The sequence below is a fragment of the Erpetoichthys calabaricus genome, chromosome 13 (assembly GCF_900747795.2).
Source record: "Erpetoichthys calabaricus chromosome 13, fErpCal1.3, whole genome shotgun sequence".
Lineage (NCBI taxonomy): Eukaryota > Metazoa > Chordata > Cladistia > Polypteriformes > Polypteridae > Erpetoichthys > Erpetoichthys calabaricus.
In genome coordinates, this window is record NC_041406.2 from 40430206 (window position 1) to 40451615 (window position 21410).

Consider the following 21410-nt stretch of genomic DNA (forward strand, 5'->3'; position numbering starts at 1 on the left):
CTCCCACACACACAGCAGCCTGCTGCATATTTTGTTTTGGCTGATTGCAAACTATGATTGAGTCATTCCAGATTTCACAGGTGTTTGACTGTCCACAACTCCAAGATGTCTAAAGCAAAGACTATGTCTGAAAATTGCTGGAAAAGTCATGTAATATGAAGGGGGCTTTAGAGTGCACCTTAAAAGGGGAAGAAGGGTCTTTAAAAAGAGTTAAACTCAACTACTGTACCTTATCCAACTTGAAACTAAGCAAGAGAGTTACAACCATTTAACAGTCAGTTCCACTAATCTTGGGGTACAAGATGCTGCACCTTTTGAATGCACCTACCTCAGGTAAGGATTTATGATGTAGAGAGCATTGTTTGCTGGTGACAAGAGTTAGCACTGCAGCACAACAAGCTCTAAAGTAAAATGTATAGTTAAGGGGTAAATAAACCTTTTTAAAATCATGAAATATGAGCCTTCCCAGAAAATTTACATATAGGATGTCATGAAAGAAATACAGCAGAAATTTCCAACAAAAAAACAAAATTATAAACGACGACATGCATATTCCTATCTTTAAAACACTGAGTGAAATTTAGTAAATTTGACTAGGACATAATATACAGTAAGATACTCTAACCTGCTTAATCCAATTCAGAGTCACAGGGAGCCAGAACCTACCTGGTAGCATCCAGCAAAAGGCAGGAATCAGCCCTGCACTGGTGCCAACCTATCATAGGACTCATTCTCACAGGAACAATTTGTATTTTCCAATTAACCTAACAAACTAATCTTTATGAAGTGGGAGAAGAGTACCCAGACTTGGAGAGAATGCATAAAACCCACATATATAGTGACCAGGCAAGGGATTAAAACCCAGGACCCAGCAGGAAGCATATATATATATATTGTGAAAGTAGATAATATAGTGCCCAACCTCACTCAGAGGCACATGTAAAATACACAAAAAGACTTTATTTTTCTTCACCTGTGGGACACGTCTTCCCCATGAACCCCACAGGCAATACACAGTCTAAACAAGCACTTTCAATAACCACAACACTCCCAATTGGCACCACCACTTCTCCCTGGCAACCTCGTCCTCTTCCTGGCCCTGAGTGGTGGTTGCCGGCCCTTTTTATAGCCCACCAGGAAGTGCTCCAGGTGCTTGATCACCTGCTTCTGATTGCACTTCTGGGCGGAGCTGTAGAGTTGTCCAGGCCGGCTCAGGGACCCATGCAGCACCCTCTGGTGGCCACCCCAGATCCCAAAAGGGCTCTGGAGAACTCCATCTCCAATGGAGCACTGTGTGAAACTGAGGCACCATCCTCAGCCAGGGAGGCTGCCACCAAGCGTCCCGGGGGAGGTATTGAGCAGTCCGTGATTGCTCCCCCGGAACATGTGTAGAAGGGGCGTCCACCCGTCACAATATTATATATATATATATATATATATATATATATATATATATATATATTCTCCACTTTTTCCTTAGCCAAGTAGATCAATCAGAATCACTCAGGCCTTGCCTCCACTCTTGAATCAAATTGCTATATAAACTGCACCCATGCAGAAAGTTGCCATCACTAGTAGCCCTGGGCACACTAGTTACAACTAAACCTGAGCTTCAAAGAAAAAAGAAAATCTACATTTTATTACTCTGTCATAAAAATGGGGTAGTGTTCTGCAATTAGCAGGCCACAAAGGCAAGGAAAGAAAGGTCCTGGCGATGAAATCCTAAACAGGAGATTAGCAGAAGCCAAACCAGCAAGACAGAGAGTTGTGTGTTTACCTCAGACATGAGCAAAAATCAAAGTCTCCAAATTCTATCGAGAAATTGAGTAAACCAAAGAATCTATAAAGAAGTAGACACAAAAAGTTGTGTTTTGATATTCACTGTCCTGGATGAACACTGAGCTGCAATGTCAGGTTTAAGAAGCATTGCGCCAATGACATCCATGGTCAAGATTTCAGGAAAGTGCAATCTCGACAATGAACAACAAGCTGTAAGTAAAATTTATTTAATAAGAGAAAAAAATAATAAAATAACCATGTAGGCTATGGCACACTATCCCTTTTTGATGTTTCTTTGTATTTATTTATTTATATACGTATATACACACACACACTGTATGGAGGTTTATATTGTCATTATCGTCATAGGCACAGGGCATAGTGAACTTCTTACTTACCTGTGCAACATGCAACACGTCACCACTCTACAGCACTGTGATTAGTGAGTATAATCACCATACCACAAAACTTGTCTTCCTTACCTTACCAATCTCAGAACATACTTGTCATTATCAGACAAACAGAATAAGGAAATGTATATTATACATGCTGCGGTGGGCTGGCGCCCTGCCTGGGGTTTGTTTCCTGCCTTGCACCCTATGTTGGCTGGGATTGGCTCCAGCAGACCCCCGTGACCCTGTAGTTAGGATATAGCGGGTTGGATAATGGATGGATGGATGGATATATATTATACATGTTGGGATGTACTTCTCTTGCAATTCATGACATTAGAATGATGTTGAAGAGAATAGTACAGGTATATTTACACTTAATCTGGGCTTCAACTACTGTATACTGTATATATACACAATCTGTATTATGTACATTACATACATACATACCACACACTATCCATTTTCAATTTCCAGCCCTAACTGAAAATATGTCCTGTCCCATTAGCATCGGAACCTCTAAAAGCAACGCTTTAAAAGGCTGTAAAACCAACCCTGGACATACTGCTAGTTCAGTGAAAGATATATTCAACCATGCAGGGAAAGTTTGGAGTCAACCATTTAACTAAGACATGTGTCTTTGGGATGCGAAAATAGAACTGGAGTACCCAGAGAAAACCCACTAAAACCCAGAGGGGCTGTGGGAACACTGCACAGAGAGTGACCAGCACTAAGCATTGTGCAGCTGTGTCAACCCAATATAAAGTACGTACATATTAAACAAACAAACAGAATGAAAAATATTGTGAGGAAGATTTTAACTTAGCGGTTAAAGTGTAAATTTGAAAATATTTAAGTCAATTACATTTAGTGTAGTGCGTATAAATGAAATACTGAGAATGGTATTATTGGCCAAAATTGTTGCACTATAGTTTTATATTCACCTAAAAGTCAAAGAAAAGCACAAGGCTAATAAAATAAACTGACGATAGCCTCTGATCTGAATTGTTAGATGTTTTCCTGCAAGACATTAAACATGACTTTTTTTTTTCCCAGTTGACCCTCACACCCACTCCCCCCTTCTCTCCCATAGCCTTCTGCTTATTTTAATTAGAAGGATCTGTAAGCTCAGGATACATTCTCAGTTTCAGGCTGAGGGTTACTGAGAGGTCTCACCCGAAATTCATGCCAACTAATCCACGGTAAAGCGAAACTTAAGTCAAAGGAGGAGGTTGGGATGTTGTTGGGGGTGGGGTGGGGGGTGTTGCTTATTCGTGTATCTGAACTCCGTTAGGGCAGTTCATCTTCCATCTGCCTAATACAATGCAATTAAACAGGAACTAAATAGCTAAATTTAGAAAAAACTTTGTTTATCCTCTTTGCTAGTAGGCAGAGAAACAAGGCATCAAGAAAATATGATTCACAAGGGTGACTGAGATTGTCTTCAATTTAACAGTCAATAATGATGTAAGGCAAAAGAGACAGCTGTCTACCTTGAATCTGTGGGGGTGCAAATGTGCACCTTAAGCTTCATACTTGTAACTGGAAGGTGCAACATTTGAACAAAAGGGTAAAGTGATGAAGACGTGAATTCAATATGACACTCTGTGAGCATGAAACCAGCTTTTAAAAACAATCATGAGATTTAATGTGCGTGTTAGCTAAACCCTGCGGGAGCTGTTCAATTCACAATTCATACTAGTCTATTCAAATCAATATCTGCTCTTTAATTAGGGCTCAAGAGCTTATTAATTTGATTTCATGTTTAAACCATGTGTTGATTTCTATTGCTTAAAAAAATGCCCTTAAAAAACACCAGTCAAGCAAATAGCTTCAGTCTATTGAGGCTACACAAGAGCTTATTTTGAGGCATGTTCAGTGTACAGACAGCAACCAGCATGAACACATTTAATCTATCATTGCTCTGGCTGCATTTTCAATTTCGCCAGTTGCCCTTGCAGCCAGATGGAGAGTTTCCTCATTTTTAGATTCATTCATCTGTCACAAAAACATTTATCACTACTTGGTCCCTGCAATAATAGGCAATATACTCACGCTCCCAACAAACTCAACTCAGACACACGAAAATACATTATTGTGTATGCAGTAAACAGCTTTAAACGCTGCAAAATATTAGAGATAAAAAAATGCCTGCCTGCCTCTGTGCCACAGAGGAATATAATGAACAATAAGGAAAACAAGCCTATTGTGAGGGTTGGCGAAAATGGGACAGCATTCAGCCTGCTAGTACCCACTACAAAGCAGGGCAAAAGAATGGCTTCCATAGGCTACACAGTGCATCATGTCATTAACAATCATTGACAAAGATGGCAAGGGGAATCCATAAAACACATCGCTCCATTTCACATGGTGGTTATTATGGTTTAATTTTTTACTAAATCTGACACATATTTTATTACCTGGCAATGGGAAATGCTTTTCTTATCCCCTTAGCATTCCCTTATCCAACATGGACAGGGATACTGAATTTGTGATACAGTAAATAGTCCTTTTATTTTTCTGATGCATTTGTCCTAAGTGCACAGTGTATATATCCTTAATAAAAGCAAACAAAAAACAAGCAAAATACACAAAGGATAATAATGAGCTATACTTTGTGCCGGCTAAAAATGGGGAGAGTAGACATTCAAAAGTCAATTTAAAACATATTTAAATGTGTAGTAGTAGTATTTTTCTCAAAAGTAAAGTTATGAAAAAGATTAGATTCCTGTTGTCCCCACTTTATTCCATCAAAATGATCTTACAATGGCTAAAAATTCTGAAGAATACAAAGGGAGGGATTTTGGACCATTCTTCTGTGCAGCTGTCTTCCAGATTGTCCCTTAGGTCTGCTTGTTTGGCTTGCTGTCTTCAGTTCAGATCACAGGGTAATATGTAATCAGTACTTCATTGTGATTTATGTTTTAAATGTTTGTGTAGTCATAAATGCTCTAATTTGCATTTGCACTCACTTATGTTCAAGTATTTGGGTTGTACTGGGTAAATGTGTAATACATAATGTACACACTACTGCATATGAGAATGACCTTTAAGTTGTAAGACAAGGCCCTTTTCATGGATAAACATCTAGACTGATAACTCTGAAGGTCAAATACAAGATTATTTTATACAAGAACAAAAATGTCCTATTTATAGAGAGAAGCTGGGATAGTAGTACTTACTTAGAGCTCATTAAGTCTGGAGTCTTGAGACTGAGATGATATTGTTTTTAATGCTACATTCACACGTTGTGCTAGTTATCAGAGTTCTTACCTTTGACAATTCACATTTCAACCTGACTCCACCTGAATTTCTGGACAGATTTTTTGGAAAAATGATTTGCTTCTTGGGTATGCATGAAAATCAATTAAAGATAATCCTTTTTTTGTGAGGAATATACAGTAATTAACAAACTAAACTCATCAAAAACTACACTGGGTCACATCAAATAAAACTGCACCATAAAAATGTCATTTCAGGCTGACCAGGTTATTTTATTATTTATGTTATATATTTGAATGAGGTGTAAGGTCAATGCTACATCACAACTTGAAGAATTTGGATAGTATTGTTTTCTCCAGGTTGTCCAACTGGGAGCTCCAATTTCAATGGTCAATCATATAAAATGTTTGATTGCAAAATTCACATTTCTGAAATTCAGATGTCTACCTGTCTAGTAGCATGGGAATAATGCATTGGTCAGCTGGCTCTTTGTTGATTTTGAGATGTTATTGTCATGGAGGTATGCCAAGCTATGATCTGGTCACAGGACATCCTAATTTTTGAATAGAATATCCTGATACTTGGTATGCTCATGATACCATTGCAGCGAAACAGCCTCACAACACCACTGATCCACTGTCAAAGTTCTTTTATGTATATTCATCTCTCTTCATACACCAAATGTAGTCTTGCTGCAAGGGGTCAAAGATTCAGTTTTCAACCTCCATGTTCATCAAGTTGTTTCTTTTTTGATAGTAAGCAATTTCTTCAGGCAACCTATCCAAATAGCCTGCAGGCATGGATGTACAGTAGTACCTAATTGTTGATCTGGAGGCTATGGCCTGATGGATCACTTTTTGCATCAGACAAGATGTGTTTGCACCCACTTCCAGACAGGAAAGCAATTCTTTTGCTGGCTTAGTTTATCACCCTAATATAAAATAGTGTTCTGTAGAATTTTATATTTAATTTCTTGCTTCCATTATCTGATCTGAAAAGATCAATATGCAATTGTCTCTTTTGTTAGGTATTTGCTCATTTCCATGGCGACAGATGACGAAAGGTTTTACCACATGTAGCATTTTTATAATCCATGTGAAATCCAGAAAAAAAGATGTCAAATTTTTTTTCAGTTTTCTTTAAATAAATGTACAGCATTCAGTAAGCCAATGCTAACTCCCAATTTCCTCCATTAATTCCTCCTGTTTAGGATTTGGGCAGCATTAGGTACCAAGCATGAACCAGTCATGCACATCCACACTAATATCCATACTCATCAGTTCAGGGTCAGATTACAGTCATCCATTAAACTTTCATGCCTATCTATGGGAGTTGGGTGGAAAACTGGTGTACATGGAGAAAACAAACACGTAGACACAGGGAGAAAGTGTAGTCTCTCCACAAACAGTGACCCTGAAGCTGTGACATAGCTGACCTGAGAGAAAAATTGTATTTTTTTTAAATCTGTAGTAGAATAAGAACATGAGATATCCCCATTTTTGAAGATGTAAAATATAACTCATTACATTGGTAATTTATTTCATACGGATTATTGATCTTGTTTATCAAATGTAACTAGTACAATTGTTTCTACATTTCCAATTTAAGTAAGATGCCAAGGATCACATAATGACTCAATGGTAAGGAATTAAGAAGTATTTTGTAGTTTACAGAGCAACATTTTGGTCAATAAGGCCATACTACATTTCATGGTTTTGTTCCCACTCCAATTCCTCTTAAATTGTTTGTAGTATTTTTATTTTAACCTGGGGCCCACTGAACACTGCTCTTAACTGAAGTCCGAGTGTGTTTCAGCATTTGTATCTCTTGTGCACGTCTATTCTAACTGTTGTCACAGGAGGCTGGGGGACAGGCCCAGCCGGGACGCCTGGAAGGACCGGGAGGTGGCTTATACATTCCCCGGGCCATGAGGGGACAACCGCCCTGGATCTTGAGGGGACCACGGGAGAGGAGCAAAGAGGCTCAAACCCACTGAGGCCCATGGCCACTGCCAGGGGGCATCCCGAGCCTGAGAGAGCCTGGGAAACATTCACTTCCGCCACACCCGGGAAGATGGAGGGAGATCCTTCCATAGACACCCAGAGTGCTTCCGGGTGCAAGAGCAGCACTTCCGCCACACCAGGAAGTGCTGCCAGAAGGACGTCTGGAGCACATCCAGGTGGAAATAAAAGGGGCCGCTTCCCTACAATCAGGGAGCTAGAGTCGGGAGTGGGAGCAAGATGAAGCTCCCGTGGAGAGAGGAAAGGCGGCCCACGGACAGTGAGAGAAAGGCCCGTGTGCAGGGTAATTGGTGTGGGAGCACTGTGTGCTGTATGAGAACTGTAAATAAACGTGTGTGCTTTTATAAAGAAGTGGTCTCTGTCTGGTGGTGTTCGGGCGTATCTCACACTGTACAAGTCGCTCCCTGGTTTCACCCCAAGTCCTGGTCACTTGAAGCATTAAGGACAAGTAGGACACCCGCTAGTCTCCCAAGAAATATCAAATGAGTAGCAAACTCGTCTCAATAACTAAATATATTGCTAAAATGTAAAGCAGTTCCAACTTAGTCATCACTTTACCATGATATATCTCTCTATTATAAAAAAAAAAATCCTGGAGAGAAGCACAAGGGCGTCGAGACGTGATCTTCACGTTAAGATCACGGAAGACATTTAAAAGAAACCACGAGATGGCCACAGAGTGTCTCACCAGGGACCTTAAACATGAGACTTTGCGCCAAGAGATTGACCCAGGACCGTCTCGTGATGACGTGAAACATGAGATTGTTGCAAGACACGCCCTACTTTCAATCAATACGAAATAAGCCAAGAGGCAGCAAAACATTCAGTCGTCTAAAGGATTTGAGCACACACAGATCCAGGGCTCTCAGCGCATATAAAGCGTATAAGGACAGTACATTATAAATGAAATGTCGACATCTAAGCGAAGAAGAAAGCAGCGCGGAGAAAAGAGACTCAAAAGCGTTGGAGAGAAAAAAGAGCGAAAAAGAATAATCGAGGTGCAAATTCAGAAAATAAGGAAAGTAATTATCAGCCCGGAACAAGTGGAATTGAAAAACAAGTACGTCCAATCCGGCTCAGAATTAAAAGACAATGAGTAAAAGACAAAGTAGAACTTCATAAAGACGTTTACAAACGTTGGCACTAAACACATGTGGAGAAAGTTAAAGGATATGAAAATAGGAAAATTAGAAAATATAAAAAAAGAAAGTAAAGAACGCAGTTGCGCAAACAAACAAACTGCCTCATTTAAATATGCACCAGTCTAACTTTGGTTTTGCACAATAATCACTACACTATTGCACCTTAACACTTAATTCTACTTTATTCACATAATTTTACTTACTTATTATGTTCTACTATACTGTTATCTTTCAATCTATGACTTTTTGTTAATCTAATTGATACTCTTCTAACTTTGCACAGTTTTTGATAAGCGGATCAGGATGCATTTCACTGCGTGTTGTCCTGTATAACTATGCATGTGACAAATAAAAAATCTTGAGAATTTCAAAAACGGAGTTTACCGCACATGCATTTATTGGTTACTTTGTAAAAAAAATTATTAACTGCTGATAATGTAAATCGTTTTGTCTGTGCTAAAATTCCAAACAGAGAAACCTATCCTGAATTATGGTACAAAGTCATTAAACACATCTCACGGACCTCATTAAAAAGATTCAGCACATTGGGACTCGCAAGATTACAAATATTGTTTTTACGGAAGTTCTGAAATAAAAGTGAAACTAATGAAATAGCAACAATTAAAAAAAAAAAACTTAAAAGTGTGTATCCAGAAAACCAAACACGGGGGTTTTAAAAAAGTGTTAGTGTTAAAAAAAAAAAAAAATATCTCTTTTCAGAGAATGTGAAATTTTCTTTGTGCCAGGTGCCGCTAGTTTATTTCTGGGTTGCTGGGACCGGACATTCCACCCTGCAGTGTTCTCTGCATGCTGTACCTTTGCTCATATGTGTGCATGTGTACCCTGAAGTTTTCTGTCTTAGGGCTGAAAACACAGAGGCCCTTTACATGGCCCACCGGTTGATCATTTTCTGACAAAAATCGTGACTTATCTTCCACAGATCCTTTCATGTGGCTCCAATGACCTTTTTTCTGCCGTGCCCCTGCTAAAAAATTCATTCCACTGGTTCACCCTTGCACATCTTACACTGGCTTAGAGACAACATCATTTACATTCAATTTTTAAACTCTTTAAGCTGATCCAATCCAGGATCCTTCTCAGGTTTGCTGGTAGCCATATACCAAGGACAAAGGATTTAAGCAGAGGAGCGGATCTTGTACATTGTGCTCTATAAGTGCTTATCTCCCACCCTTTTTCTCTCATAAAACACACAAACTCTGCAGGAGTTCTGGCTCCCCCCACCCACTTCTAGCAGCATCTCTTTCTCTCTTTCCTCTGTACAGCCCCACCAGAATTTTGTGCCATAAATGCCACTGGTCAAAAGTAATCAATTTGGAAAAACATAGCAATTTTAACCACAAAATATTGGAGTTTGCATGGTGATCCCATGTGTCATCCACATCCACTTTAATGTGAAGTTTTTTCACATTAATCCCAGGTTATTAATCTAATCATCCATATATCCATTTTTCAATCTCACTTATCAATCCCTGTTTTTGATGGCTACAAAATTATATAAACAGTGTGAGACTGTATGCAGTTGATTTTTGGGAGGCAGACCCTCTAGAAGATCATTTAAAAATGTGTTGTATAACACATAGTGTAGTGGGATGATACTGTTAGATTTTAGTGGACCTCCATAACTGCTTCTATAAACAGACCCTTTTATACTTAAAAAGAAGGAGGGCCTAAACCATATTAAAAATGTATTTTTTCTCATAATCATATAAGCATATCTAAGATAAGGCTATTCAATTAGCGGCCCCTGGGGCAGATTTGGCCCTCTAGATATTTTTACTGATCTTTTGAGTGATTTGTACTAACTAATTTTAAAAAAAGTAAATTTTAATTATTTAAGCACTTTTCAGGCCTATAAAATATGCTATTTATTCTTACTTGCTCCCTAACAGTCAGTTATAACTAGTCACTGAAAAAGAACCAAGATGAGAACACAGAGACGCATGTTTGTTCCAGTCAGAGTAAAGCTGTGTGTTTATTGTGGAATTAGAGCTTACTGGTGATTAAGGAATATTAACTTTCAAGAAGAAAACCTACCCTAACATGTCACTGGGCTATCATGTTCACTGTCAGAAGCTTCACAGGCTATACAGGAAATATTATTTCATTCAAGGAGGTACAGTATGTTAAGTATTCACAGCGCATCACTTTTTCCACATTTTGTTATGTTACAGCCTTATTCCAAAATGGATTAAATTAATTTTTTTCCTCTGAATTCTACACACAACACCCCATAATGACAACATGAAAAAAGTTTACTTGAGGTTTTTGTAAATTTATTAAAAATACAAAAACTGAGAAATCCCATGTACATAAGTATTCACAGCCTTTATTCAATACTTTGTCGATGCACTTTTGGCAGCAATTACAGCCTCAAGTCTTTTTGAATATGATGCCACAAGCTTGGCACACCTATCCTTGGCTAGTTTCGCCCATTCCTCTTTGCAGCACCTCTCAAGCTCCATCAGGTTGGATGGGAAGCGTCGGTGCACAGCCATTTTAAGATCTCTCCAGAGATGTTCAATCGGATTCAAGTCTGGGCTCTGGCTGGGCCACTCAAGGACATTCACAGAGTTGTCCTGAAGCCACTCCTTTGATATCTTGGCTGTGTGCTTAGGGGTCGTTGTCCTGCTGAAAGATGAACTGTCGCCCCAGTCTGAGGTCAAGAGCGCTCTGGAGCAGGTTTTCATCCGGGATGTCTCTATACATTGCTGCAGTCATCTTTCCCTTTATCCTGACTAGTCTCCTAGTCCCTGCCGCTGAAAAACATCCCCACAGCATGATGCTGCCACCGCCATGCTTCACTGTAGGGATGGTATTGGCCTGGTGATGAGCGATGCCTGGTTTCCTCCAAACGTGACGCCTGGCATTCACACCAAAGAGTTCAATCTTTGTCTCATCAGACCAGAGAATTTTCTTTCTCATGGTCTGAGAGTCCTTCAGGAGCCTTTTGGCAAATTCCAGGCGGGCTGCCATGTGCCTTTTACTAAGGAGTGGCTTCCGTCTGGCCACTCTACCATACAGGCCTGATTGGTGGATTGCTGCAGAGATGGTTGTCCTTCTGGAAGGTTCTCCTCTCTCCACAGAGGACCTCTGCAGCTCTGACAGAGTGACCATCGGGTTCTCGGTCACCTCCCTGACTAAGGCCCTTCTCCCCTGATCGCTCAGTTTAGATGGCTGGCCAGCTCTAGGAAGAGTCCTGGTGGTTTCGAACTTCTTCCACTTACAGATGATGGAGGCCATTGTGCTCATTGGGACCTTCAAAGCAGCAGAAATTTTTCTGTAACCTTCCCCAGATTTGTGCCTCGAGACAATCCTGTCTCGGAGGTCTACGGACAATTCCTTTGACTTCATGCTTGGTTTGTGCTCTGACATGAACTGTCAACTGTGGGACCTTATATAGACACATGTGTGCCTTTCCAAATCATGTCCAATCAACTGAATTTACCACAGGTGGACTCCAGTTAAGCTGCAGAAACATCTCAAGGATGATCAGGGGAAACAGGATGCAACTGAGCTCAATTTTGAGCTTCATGGCAAAGGCTGTGACTACTTATGTACATGTGCTTTCTCAATTTTTTTATTTTTAATAAATTTGTAAAAATCTCAAGTAAACTTTTTTCATGTTGTGTGTAGAATACTGAGGAAAAAAATGAATTTAATCCATTTTGGAATAAGGCTGTAACATAACAAAATGTGGAAAAAGTGATGCACTGTGAATACTTTCCGGATGCACTGTATGCACCACGTTCAGCTCAACGTATACATGTTAAGTCGCCATTCCTGCATATGAATACATTAAAACAAGTAATCGAGCATACATCACCATCCAGCACTTGTATCGTTGCCTGTGCATTACACTTACAACCTATGCATCTGATGTTACTGCTATGGTTAGAATGACAAAATATAATTTTCCTCATTAGGTGACAAATGCAACAAGATGTGTTCTGTTAGGTAAAAGAGTGAATTGTGTGTAAGGATACACAGTGCCATTTGAAAATGGAAATGACTTGTGTCTTGACAGTATGCCATACACATGTCTATTTATACATTCTACACATTTATGTGTGTTTATGCAGCAATATATATGCTCAGAGACGTGTAGTTTACAAATGTGTGATATAAAGGACAGGGTGAGCTGTTTGCATGTTTCTTGTTTGTGAAATGAATATGAGAAAATGATAAACACTGACAGAGTGTAAGTAAAAAAAAAATGAAACCCAAATTTCCTTCTGCAGTTTCTAATGATTATAACTCATCTGCAATTTCAAAATAACTAAAAATACTGAAAGGATAAGTTACAGTTTTTTTGTTTAGCTTAGGAAAATAATGGCCCCTTGACTGGTATCACTTTCATAATCTGGCCTCTACTCAAATTTAATTTAATAATCATGCTATATGGGAAGGTAAAGGCAAAAGAGTTCCACATATCAATACATGAGAAAATACAACTGAGACAAAAAGAGTGAACAGCAAGATACCATATTGGATAGTAATATATTGGCATTGATATACTAGAAGAGATTTTATTTCAGGACCTCAATATGAAGAGGAAAAACAGGAAAAATCAAACAAGGCTACCTTAAGGACACGACAGGGGCATATGCCCTGGAAATCTGCTGGCCACATGAGGCTCATGTTTTAAACTTAAGCAAATTAGCAACTGAGGGCATATTTAATGACTGAAGCCTTCAGGCAGTAGCTCTCTGTCATGAACCCTTAGAATGTCCCTTAGAAAAACCCTTGACCCAATGCATTAAAGGCCCTACATTGTATGACTAATGAGTTCAGGAGTCAGAAGGACATTTGGTCAATTAAATTTTTATTGGCATTGATGGAGGACAGTGCATTATACTGGGGGAAGAAATGAAATTTTTAAGGAGCTTTAGGCAGTGAGTAGGTAAGTCTAATCTGCATGTATAGGTAAATTAAAATATAGTGTCAGTTTAACGGTGAGTAAACACCTAGGGTTTCTTGCTCTTTACACTTTGGTGCCTATGAAATGCATGTCTAAATTTCCCCTTACCCAATAGTTGTGTAGTGAGCTTTAGAAAAAAAAAACAAGAATCCACCATATTATTGCAGCTTTCCAGAACTGAGAATTTACTGTGATAAGAAATGACCATACTGTACATACAAACTTAGATGTGAATTAGTTACAGTGGAAATTCTACTTTCTAAGAACTGACATCCTATCTGGTCCTTGCCTGGCATGCGGTGTCATGTATTAGGCATTAATTCCCCCTGGTTTTAAAAAACAGACAGTAAACATTGCCCTGATATATCCCAGTGTCCTATCTAGGACTGTTTCATGCCTTGTATGCACTGCCACTTGAAACACATAAGTTTCATAGATAGATAGATAGATATATAGATAGATAGATAGATAGATAGATAGATAGATAGATAGATAGATAGATAGATAGATAGATAGATAGATAGATAGATAGATAGATAGATAGATAGATAGATAGAACTGCTGAAAAGAGTTCAAAGAGTTTCATGTGATGCTATACTGATCACCAATAAGGATAAAATGGATTTTTGGATATCTTAACATATACCTGTATTTTATACATTGAAGTAACCAAGCATTTTACACCAACAATGCAGTTTGCTTTGTATTTCGTCAGTAACCACGCCTTTCATTTCTCTATATATACATTAAAATGTAGTTAAAAGAAAAAGACTGTGCCCAATTAATCAAATATCTTGTACTTCACACTATCCAAAACATCTGAAGTAATGCATATAGCCCGCTGTCCATGCATGAATCTAATCTTTTGGCCCATGCTTTTGTTATGTTATCTTAAATCAAGTCTAAAACTCTGCTGCAGGTAGGCAGTAATCCAAGATGTGCATAACCTCCACCGATTTCCTGTCAGATTCGCAGGCATATGGAATTCTTGGACTTAGCAACTCACAATCATAATGGACATCTGCCCTGTTCCTCTGTAGCTTTTGGACACTTACTACCTTCCTCACTTTGTCATTCTCACTTACTGACTATGCTAAAATAATAATAAGTAAAATACAACGAGTTTCACTCTGACCTTCCTGATAAATAATTTGTTGTATTGTATTTACCTCAGTGCTCTATTACTTTCACCACTCCAGAGAAACATTCTCAGTCGGGTCTGTTTCAAGCCAGCTTTTCTTTACCCCGCTGAATTATTTAATTTGTTCCAACTCAATTAATATTTAATGATTGTATTCTAACAGGTTATTAAACCCGAATGTGGCTTCCTTGAGTGGACATTACCTGTAAAGGAGGGGAATTTTCAATAAAATGGGCTCTTTGAATGGGATAGGCTCCCACAACTTCTAGCTCTTCTTTTATTTGGAGAGTATCTTGGCCCTAGAATCACAGTGTGCATCTTGTGGGTTGAAAATACTGGAAATGCCCCCTGCAAAATGCAGGAACCCATCTGGTACCCCTTTCCCATGCTCCTCTGTTTATGGCTCTATATTGATAGGTTTACAGAAAGAAACCTAGCTAAACACACTAGAGTTTACATACCCCTCTACCACTTTTTTGGGAGGAATTTTCAGGTTTTGCTGGTAAACAGATACAACAAAACAGTTACTGCTGCTACTTGTGCTTCCTTATATGTATAGAAAACAAGTTAAATATGGATGATTATGCATTTCATGTCAGGTATAGTCCTTACTGTACAAAGGTTTTTAGCATCCAGTGCATCAGCAACTGAACCACAATTAATAGGTTTGTATTTTTATACAGAACCTTATTAGACTATTGGATGCTTTTTTCTAAAATTATAAACCAATTATTGAGATTAAAAATGTATGAGATAACCTTCCATCGTTCCATTTACTGAGCCAGCCTAATCTATAGCAGTTCATTGTTGTGGGTGCTTGTAATTTCTGGCAGCATAAAATGCAGAGCATGAACTCTGACTACGACATTTGAAAGTCACCAAACAACGTAACCTGTATTTGGGATGTAGGAGAAAAACTGAAATTTGTGCAGAAACACTCTTTTACAGTAGATATGAATGGAATATTTAAATCCATCACATTTTGATATCCTGTTCATGAAAATCACAAACCACAAACAGGAGTGGTGACTAGACACAGACTTGACAGAATCCGACACCCACAGTGAATGGTTACGACTTAATGCCAAGTGATCAGACTCACTGTGTTCATATAGGGAAGAAACAGCATGCAGGAGCAGCCCTGCTACAGCACAGCCTCCCACAACACATGCTGAAAGAACAAAGTCATATGCTTTCTCCAAATCATAAAACACATTTAGATTGGGTCATCATGCACTGTCCAGCAACTGCACGAGGGAGAAGAGCTGGTCCAATGTTCCAAAACCAGTACGGAATCCACATTGTTCCCCTGTATCTTAGGCTTAATCATCATAAGGAGTCTCTTCTGCAGCACCCTGGCACAGGCCTTACAAAGACTAGAGTGTAATCTGAGGTTGAAGGTATTCTTGGGAACATTTACTATCACGTGGCAGGGGTGCCTGTCACTTTATTTAAGACTATAAACCTCTGTGGTCAAATCATAAAGATAGTAGATTGCACATAGAAGAAACTGTCAGTGTGTGCTGAATGATCACAGAGCTCACACAACGTTAACAGCCAATAAACCCTGCTGTTGTGTAAAATCAGTAAACCTGTGGCTATTAAAATGCTTCAAGGGGCACATAGTGAGGTCAGTGTACATGTAAAAACAAGCAATTTATAGAAGGTGAGTGTATATCAGAAGGTCACGATCCACACGCAGGAAACCCTGATGCTACAGAAAAAAATAATCAAATCATCGTTTACCTACAAGAAGAGATCAGGTGAAACTGTGGGGGAAAAAAACTGAGTGTGAAGATATTAAGATCTCTAGGCACCCAAACCACATAAAGAAACAATTTCATAACAAAAAAATAATGCAAACTTGAAACACCTTAAGATTTGTCTTAAATTAATGAAAATGTAATGCTTTTTCATAAATCTCATATTTTGAAAGAGAAATGCTTGCTGTTCACTGCATTGTTTGTAACACATGAGATAATAATCACAAGGAGGCCAAAGATGAACAAAAATGGCACCTTATGTAACAAAATAAATAAAGTATGGGTAAAACAGAGAACACTCTAACCGAACAGAACACTGTTATGAGTGGATTTCTATTAATATTTTATCTGTTTATTTCAGTTGTTTTGAAGGATCTTGCACTCATATTGGACGTATTTAGAGTCATAAAATTTAATTCCGATATTTACTTTTCATTTAGTCATTTACTTTATTAGTTGTATCATTTGTTTGGTTTGTTTTGGTCAATATCTTGTATTTTAATGATTGCCATCGTTTTGGACACCCGTTGTTATGTTTCAGCCAGGGTTCCAGCCCAGCTTGTGTTCAAATTCCCTTTTTATGTCTTTTTGTTTAAGTTTGATTTTTTTAGTTTATGCTAATATTGCTCTTTATATTTATTTGTATTATTACAGTATGTGTTTTTTCTTAGTTTTGTTTATTATTTAGTTTCTATGTGTACTGTACATGTTTGTTCTACCATGTTCTTTGTATTTTGAGTGTGGTTCCCCAAGAGCAGGGGCGACCTCTCCAACACAGTCAAGGGAGAGCCCTCAGTCCACAGTTCTTGGCTGTACATTGTATGTGCTGGGTGTTGGTGAATTGTCTTCATTATTGCTGTGGAGATGTTTCTCTGCAGCAGGCATTGAAAGGCTTGTAAGTGTAGAGGGTAAAAGTAACGCAGAAAAACATGGGGAAATCTTGCTGGAAAACATGATGCAGTCCGAAAGAAACCCACAAATTAAGAGAAGGATTGTTGTACTGCATGATAACGACCGCAAGCATAAAGCCAAAGCTACACAGGAATGACTGAAAAACAACTATATTAATGTCTTGGAACAGCTTAGTGAGAGTGGCGGCTCTGAGGCTTGGGATCTGCACTGGCAATCGGAAGGTTGCCGGTTCGAAAACCCGTAAATGCCCAAAGGGACTCTGCTCTGTTGGGCCCTTGAGCAAGGCCTTTAACCTTGCTGAGCGCTTTGAGTAGTGAGAAAAGCGCTATATAAATGCAAAGAGTTATTATTATTATTAAGATCTCAATCCAGTTGAGAATTTGTGTCTGGACTTGAAAAAGGCTGTTTGCTTATGATCAACATGTATCCTGACAGAGCCTGAGCAAATGAAAATGGGGAAAAACTGCAGTGTCCAGAGTACAAAGTTGACATGTGCACACAGACTTAAGGCTGTCACAATTGACAAAGGTGCATCTACTGACTACTGGCCTGAATGGAGTGAATACTTATGTCTGATTTGCGATCAATTATTTTTTGCTTTATATTAGTATTTAACATAAACCATTTTGCAGAGATCTGTTTTACTTTGATGTGAAAGAGTCTTTTTCTTTTGCTCAGTGTCAAAAAATTCAATTAAATCCACTGTGATTCAATGTTTTATAACAATAAAATGTGAAAAAGTCTTTGGGTGTATAATACTTTTTATATCCACTGTATTGGTTTATGGTCAATATGCAGCTTAGAGTGAAGAAGGGAACAAAATTATGAGCAGTTCATACAGAACTGCACTCCATTTTGTCACTCTATTATACTGCAAAACACAAGCACATGCAAGTAAAACTTTCACTGCACTCTGCACATGTGCCAATAACGACCCCATAAACCTACGAACTGTAGATGCATGCTTATATACTATATTACACTACAAGCTATTCAAAAATAAAACTGTTAAAACATATTTATGCTTGAATTTGAACTGTCTTCCTTTTCACATTTATCCAAGAACACCAGCTACAGGAAGTGTATGCTGTCTGGGAAGTGACCCATACTTCTTTGTCTGTGTACCATCTTGTAGAACAGATCTGCACTGTGTCCTTCCTTTGAAATGAGGCAATTCCAATAAGAGATTGCATTGTGCTGAGCCAAAACCGCAAGGACCCACTACTTACACTGTCTAGAAAAGGTTACAAATTAATTTATTGCTGTAACGACATCAGTTCCATGGAATTTGACTTTTGATACTCAGATAAACAAGACCTTAATATAAATATCCAAAATAAGGATGATAATGTTAATCATTGCACAGTAGCCTCCAAGCAATCAGTTTAACATAAACACATAGCATTATTTCAAAAAACGGTCCTTCTTATATATCTAGTACATAAAATAAGTGAAAATGGTGCAAGAGACTAACAGTAGAAAAGTTTATAGGTGAATATATTTTGGGTGCTTTTTCAGATTATTTCCACAGTTTTTAGATGGTTTTCATTTTGTCAAGACTTCAGTCCAGTTTCTTTGATCATATTTGTGTTTTGATGTACAATATTTGTGGGTTTTTTTGTCTGAGCACTAGGTGGCGACAAGCTTTCTTTGCGTGTCTGCATGGCCAGGCTTCTTGTCAGCTGTTTATCTCTTTAGTGCCAGTCTGTCGTCAGAGCAGCTGTTCAGCACAGTCCACCATCAGCTTCTTACCCCAATGTCTTATCTGTGTAGTCCAATGGCCCTTAGCCAACCAGTAGTTGCCAAGATCAATTTCTCTGTTCAGATGACCAATCCCAAAGTGTCAACTTACCCATGTCTTTCAGCCTGCCTATGTCTCTGCTCTGGCTATGTATTAAAGCAGCTAATCAATTTATTTTTTGACAGCTATGTTATTTTGTGAAGAATTTCTGGTTTAGACAGGTGCTATCCAATATTTGGTTTACTTTCGGTGTTAAAATATTCTGGATTTCGTGCATTCTTATTCAGACCAGTGCGTCCCCTAACATAAAGCTCTAATTTTCTTCTTTGAAATGGAATTTGAGTGTAAGAGTGTAAGACCTCACAATTAATTGCGTATTAAAGTAGCTAATCAATTCATTTTTTGACAGCTATGTTATTTTGTGAAGAATTTCTGGTTTAGACAGGTGCTATCCAATATTTGGTTTACTTTGGGTGTTAAAATGTTCTGGACTTTCGTGCATTCTTATTCAGACCGGTGTGTCCCCTAACATAAAGCTCTAATTTTCTTCTTTGAAATGGAATTTGAGTGTAAGACCTCACAATTAATTTGCTTCGCTTTTCATAAGAAGCTTGTTTAACACTTAGGCACTGATCAACACCACTTGAAAAGATAAGATCAGGAAGCTCAAAGAAAAAACATTGTTCTTGTTCTTTATTGTTCTCTATGTTTTTATTCATCCAACTGGATCATGATAATGTATAAAGCTTGTTCTTCATAGACCTATATATTTACTATACAGAATACAGTTCAATGCCATAGTTTAGACACATATTTTGTTGACATTTGAATTAAATAATACTAAACACAACTTCAGCAAAAAAATTGTATTTTTATGAAAATGTTGATTCTTCAACCATTGTGCAACACTCAGCAAACACAGGCTCTTCTAAACAATGGACTTGATCTGAAAATTAAACTAAATGGCACCTACAAAGGAGGGAAAGGTTATAAAAAAATATCAAAGTACTTCCTGGTAGCCATTTCCACAGTCCATAATGTCATTGAAAATGGCAGTTAAGGGGAACCATGAGGGTCAAGACAAGATCTTGTAAACCAAGAAAGCTGACAGTTGGAACAGCTTGTTTTCTGTGCAGGAAGGTAACGCAAATCTGTGCATGACTAAAAGAGACCTTCAGGCAGGCCTAACTGAAAAAAGGAGTGATGGTGCAGTGCTCCACTGTGAAGTGTTACTTACACGGACATGGCCTTCATGGAAGGGCCATCAGGAGGAAACGTTACTTGTGAAATATCTTAAGTAGGCAAACCAACATCTGCATAAAACAGAGACATTTTGGAACTAGGTGCTATGGACAAATGAAGTTAAAATCAGCCACATTCATAAAAGGTTTGTTTGTGGATATAAAAGGTGGAGCATTTTAAAAAAGAACATCCTGACAACTGTTAAGTACAGGTGGATCTGTTAAATTTTGGGGTTGTGTGACAGCTAGTGGCACAGGAAACACTGTATGAGTACAGGGAAGAATGGATTCCATTTAAATATTAACACATTCTTGACAAGAAAGTCAGAGAGTCAGTGGGGAAATTGAAGCAGAAAAATGGTACAGTTTTTACAACAGAGTGATCCAAAACAACACTTCGATATCTACAATGAAACATCTCAAAAAACACAAGGTGAAGGTTTTGGAATGGCCCTCGCAGTCCCAAGACTTGAACATCACTGAAAGTTTGTGGGTAAATCTTAAACGTGCTGTGCAGCCCACGAATATTTCACAACTGGAATTGATCTGCAAACAAGAGAAGTCAAAGACACAAAGCTGGGTACAAAAAATGTTTGCAGGTTTTGCTTTTGCCAAGGAGGTGTGACTTAGTATTGACATAGTAGGGTGCCCAAATCTTTGCAAATGCCACATTCACTCTTTTATTTTTACTGAGCCCATAAAAAAAAACATAATGGTACATTAACATTTTCACATTCTTTAGTTTGTTGCTGTCCAAGTTGTAATTAATATTTTTACTTCAAATAGCAACAAAATATGTAATTTGGACTGGGGTGTTAAAACTTTTCCATGAAACTGTATCAGAAGTCACCATGCAATGACTCAGATAAAATCTTTAACGCTATATAGTTTGAAGAGTTGAGTGATAGTTGAGGAATTTAAAAACAACTTGAAAATTCATTTAGTAGACAATGGAAAACATGAAGAGGTCATTTACAGTCGAATATCAATGTGAATGCACGTTGTGTAAGACAGTACATTGTTGTTTTTATTTAGACACAATAGAAAGCTTTTCTGAAAATGGTTTAAAGTCTTGATAGGAGAATACAGAATTTTTCTATAAAGTATTGCCATGCCA

The 21410-nt window shown here is 38.3% G+C and overlaps 1 protein-coding gene across 9 annotated transcripts in view; it reads right to left on the reverse strand.

The window, feature by feature from the left end:
• Positions 1–21410, reverse strand: part of LOC114664168 (retinoic acid receptor beta) — a 572516-nt gene that overhangs the window by 168017 nt on the left and 383089 nt on the right. The window lies entirely within an intron of this gene.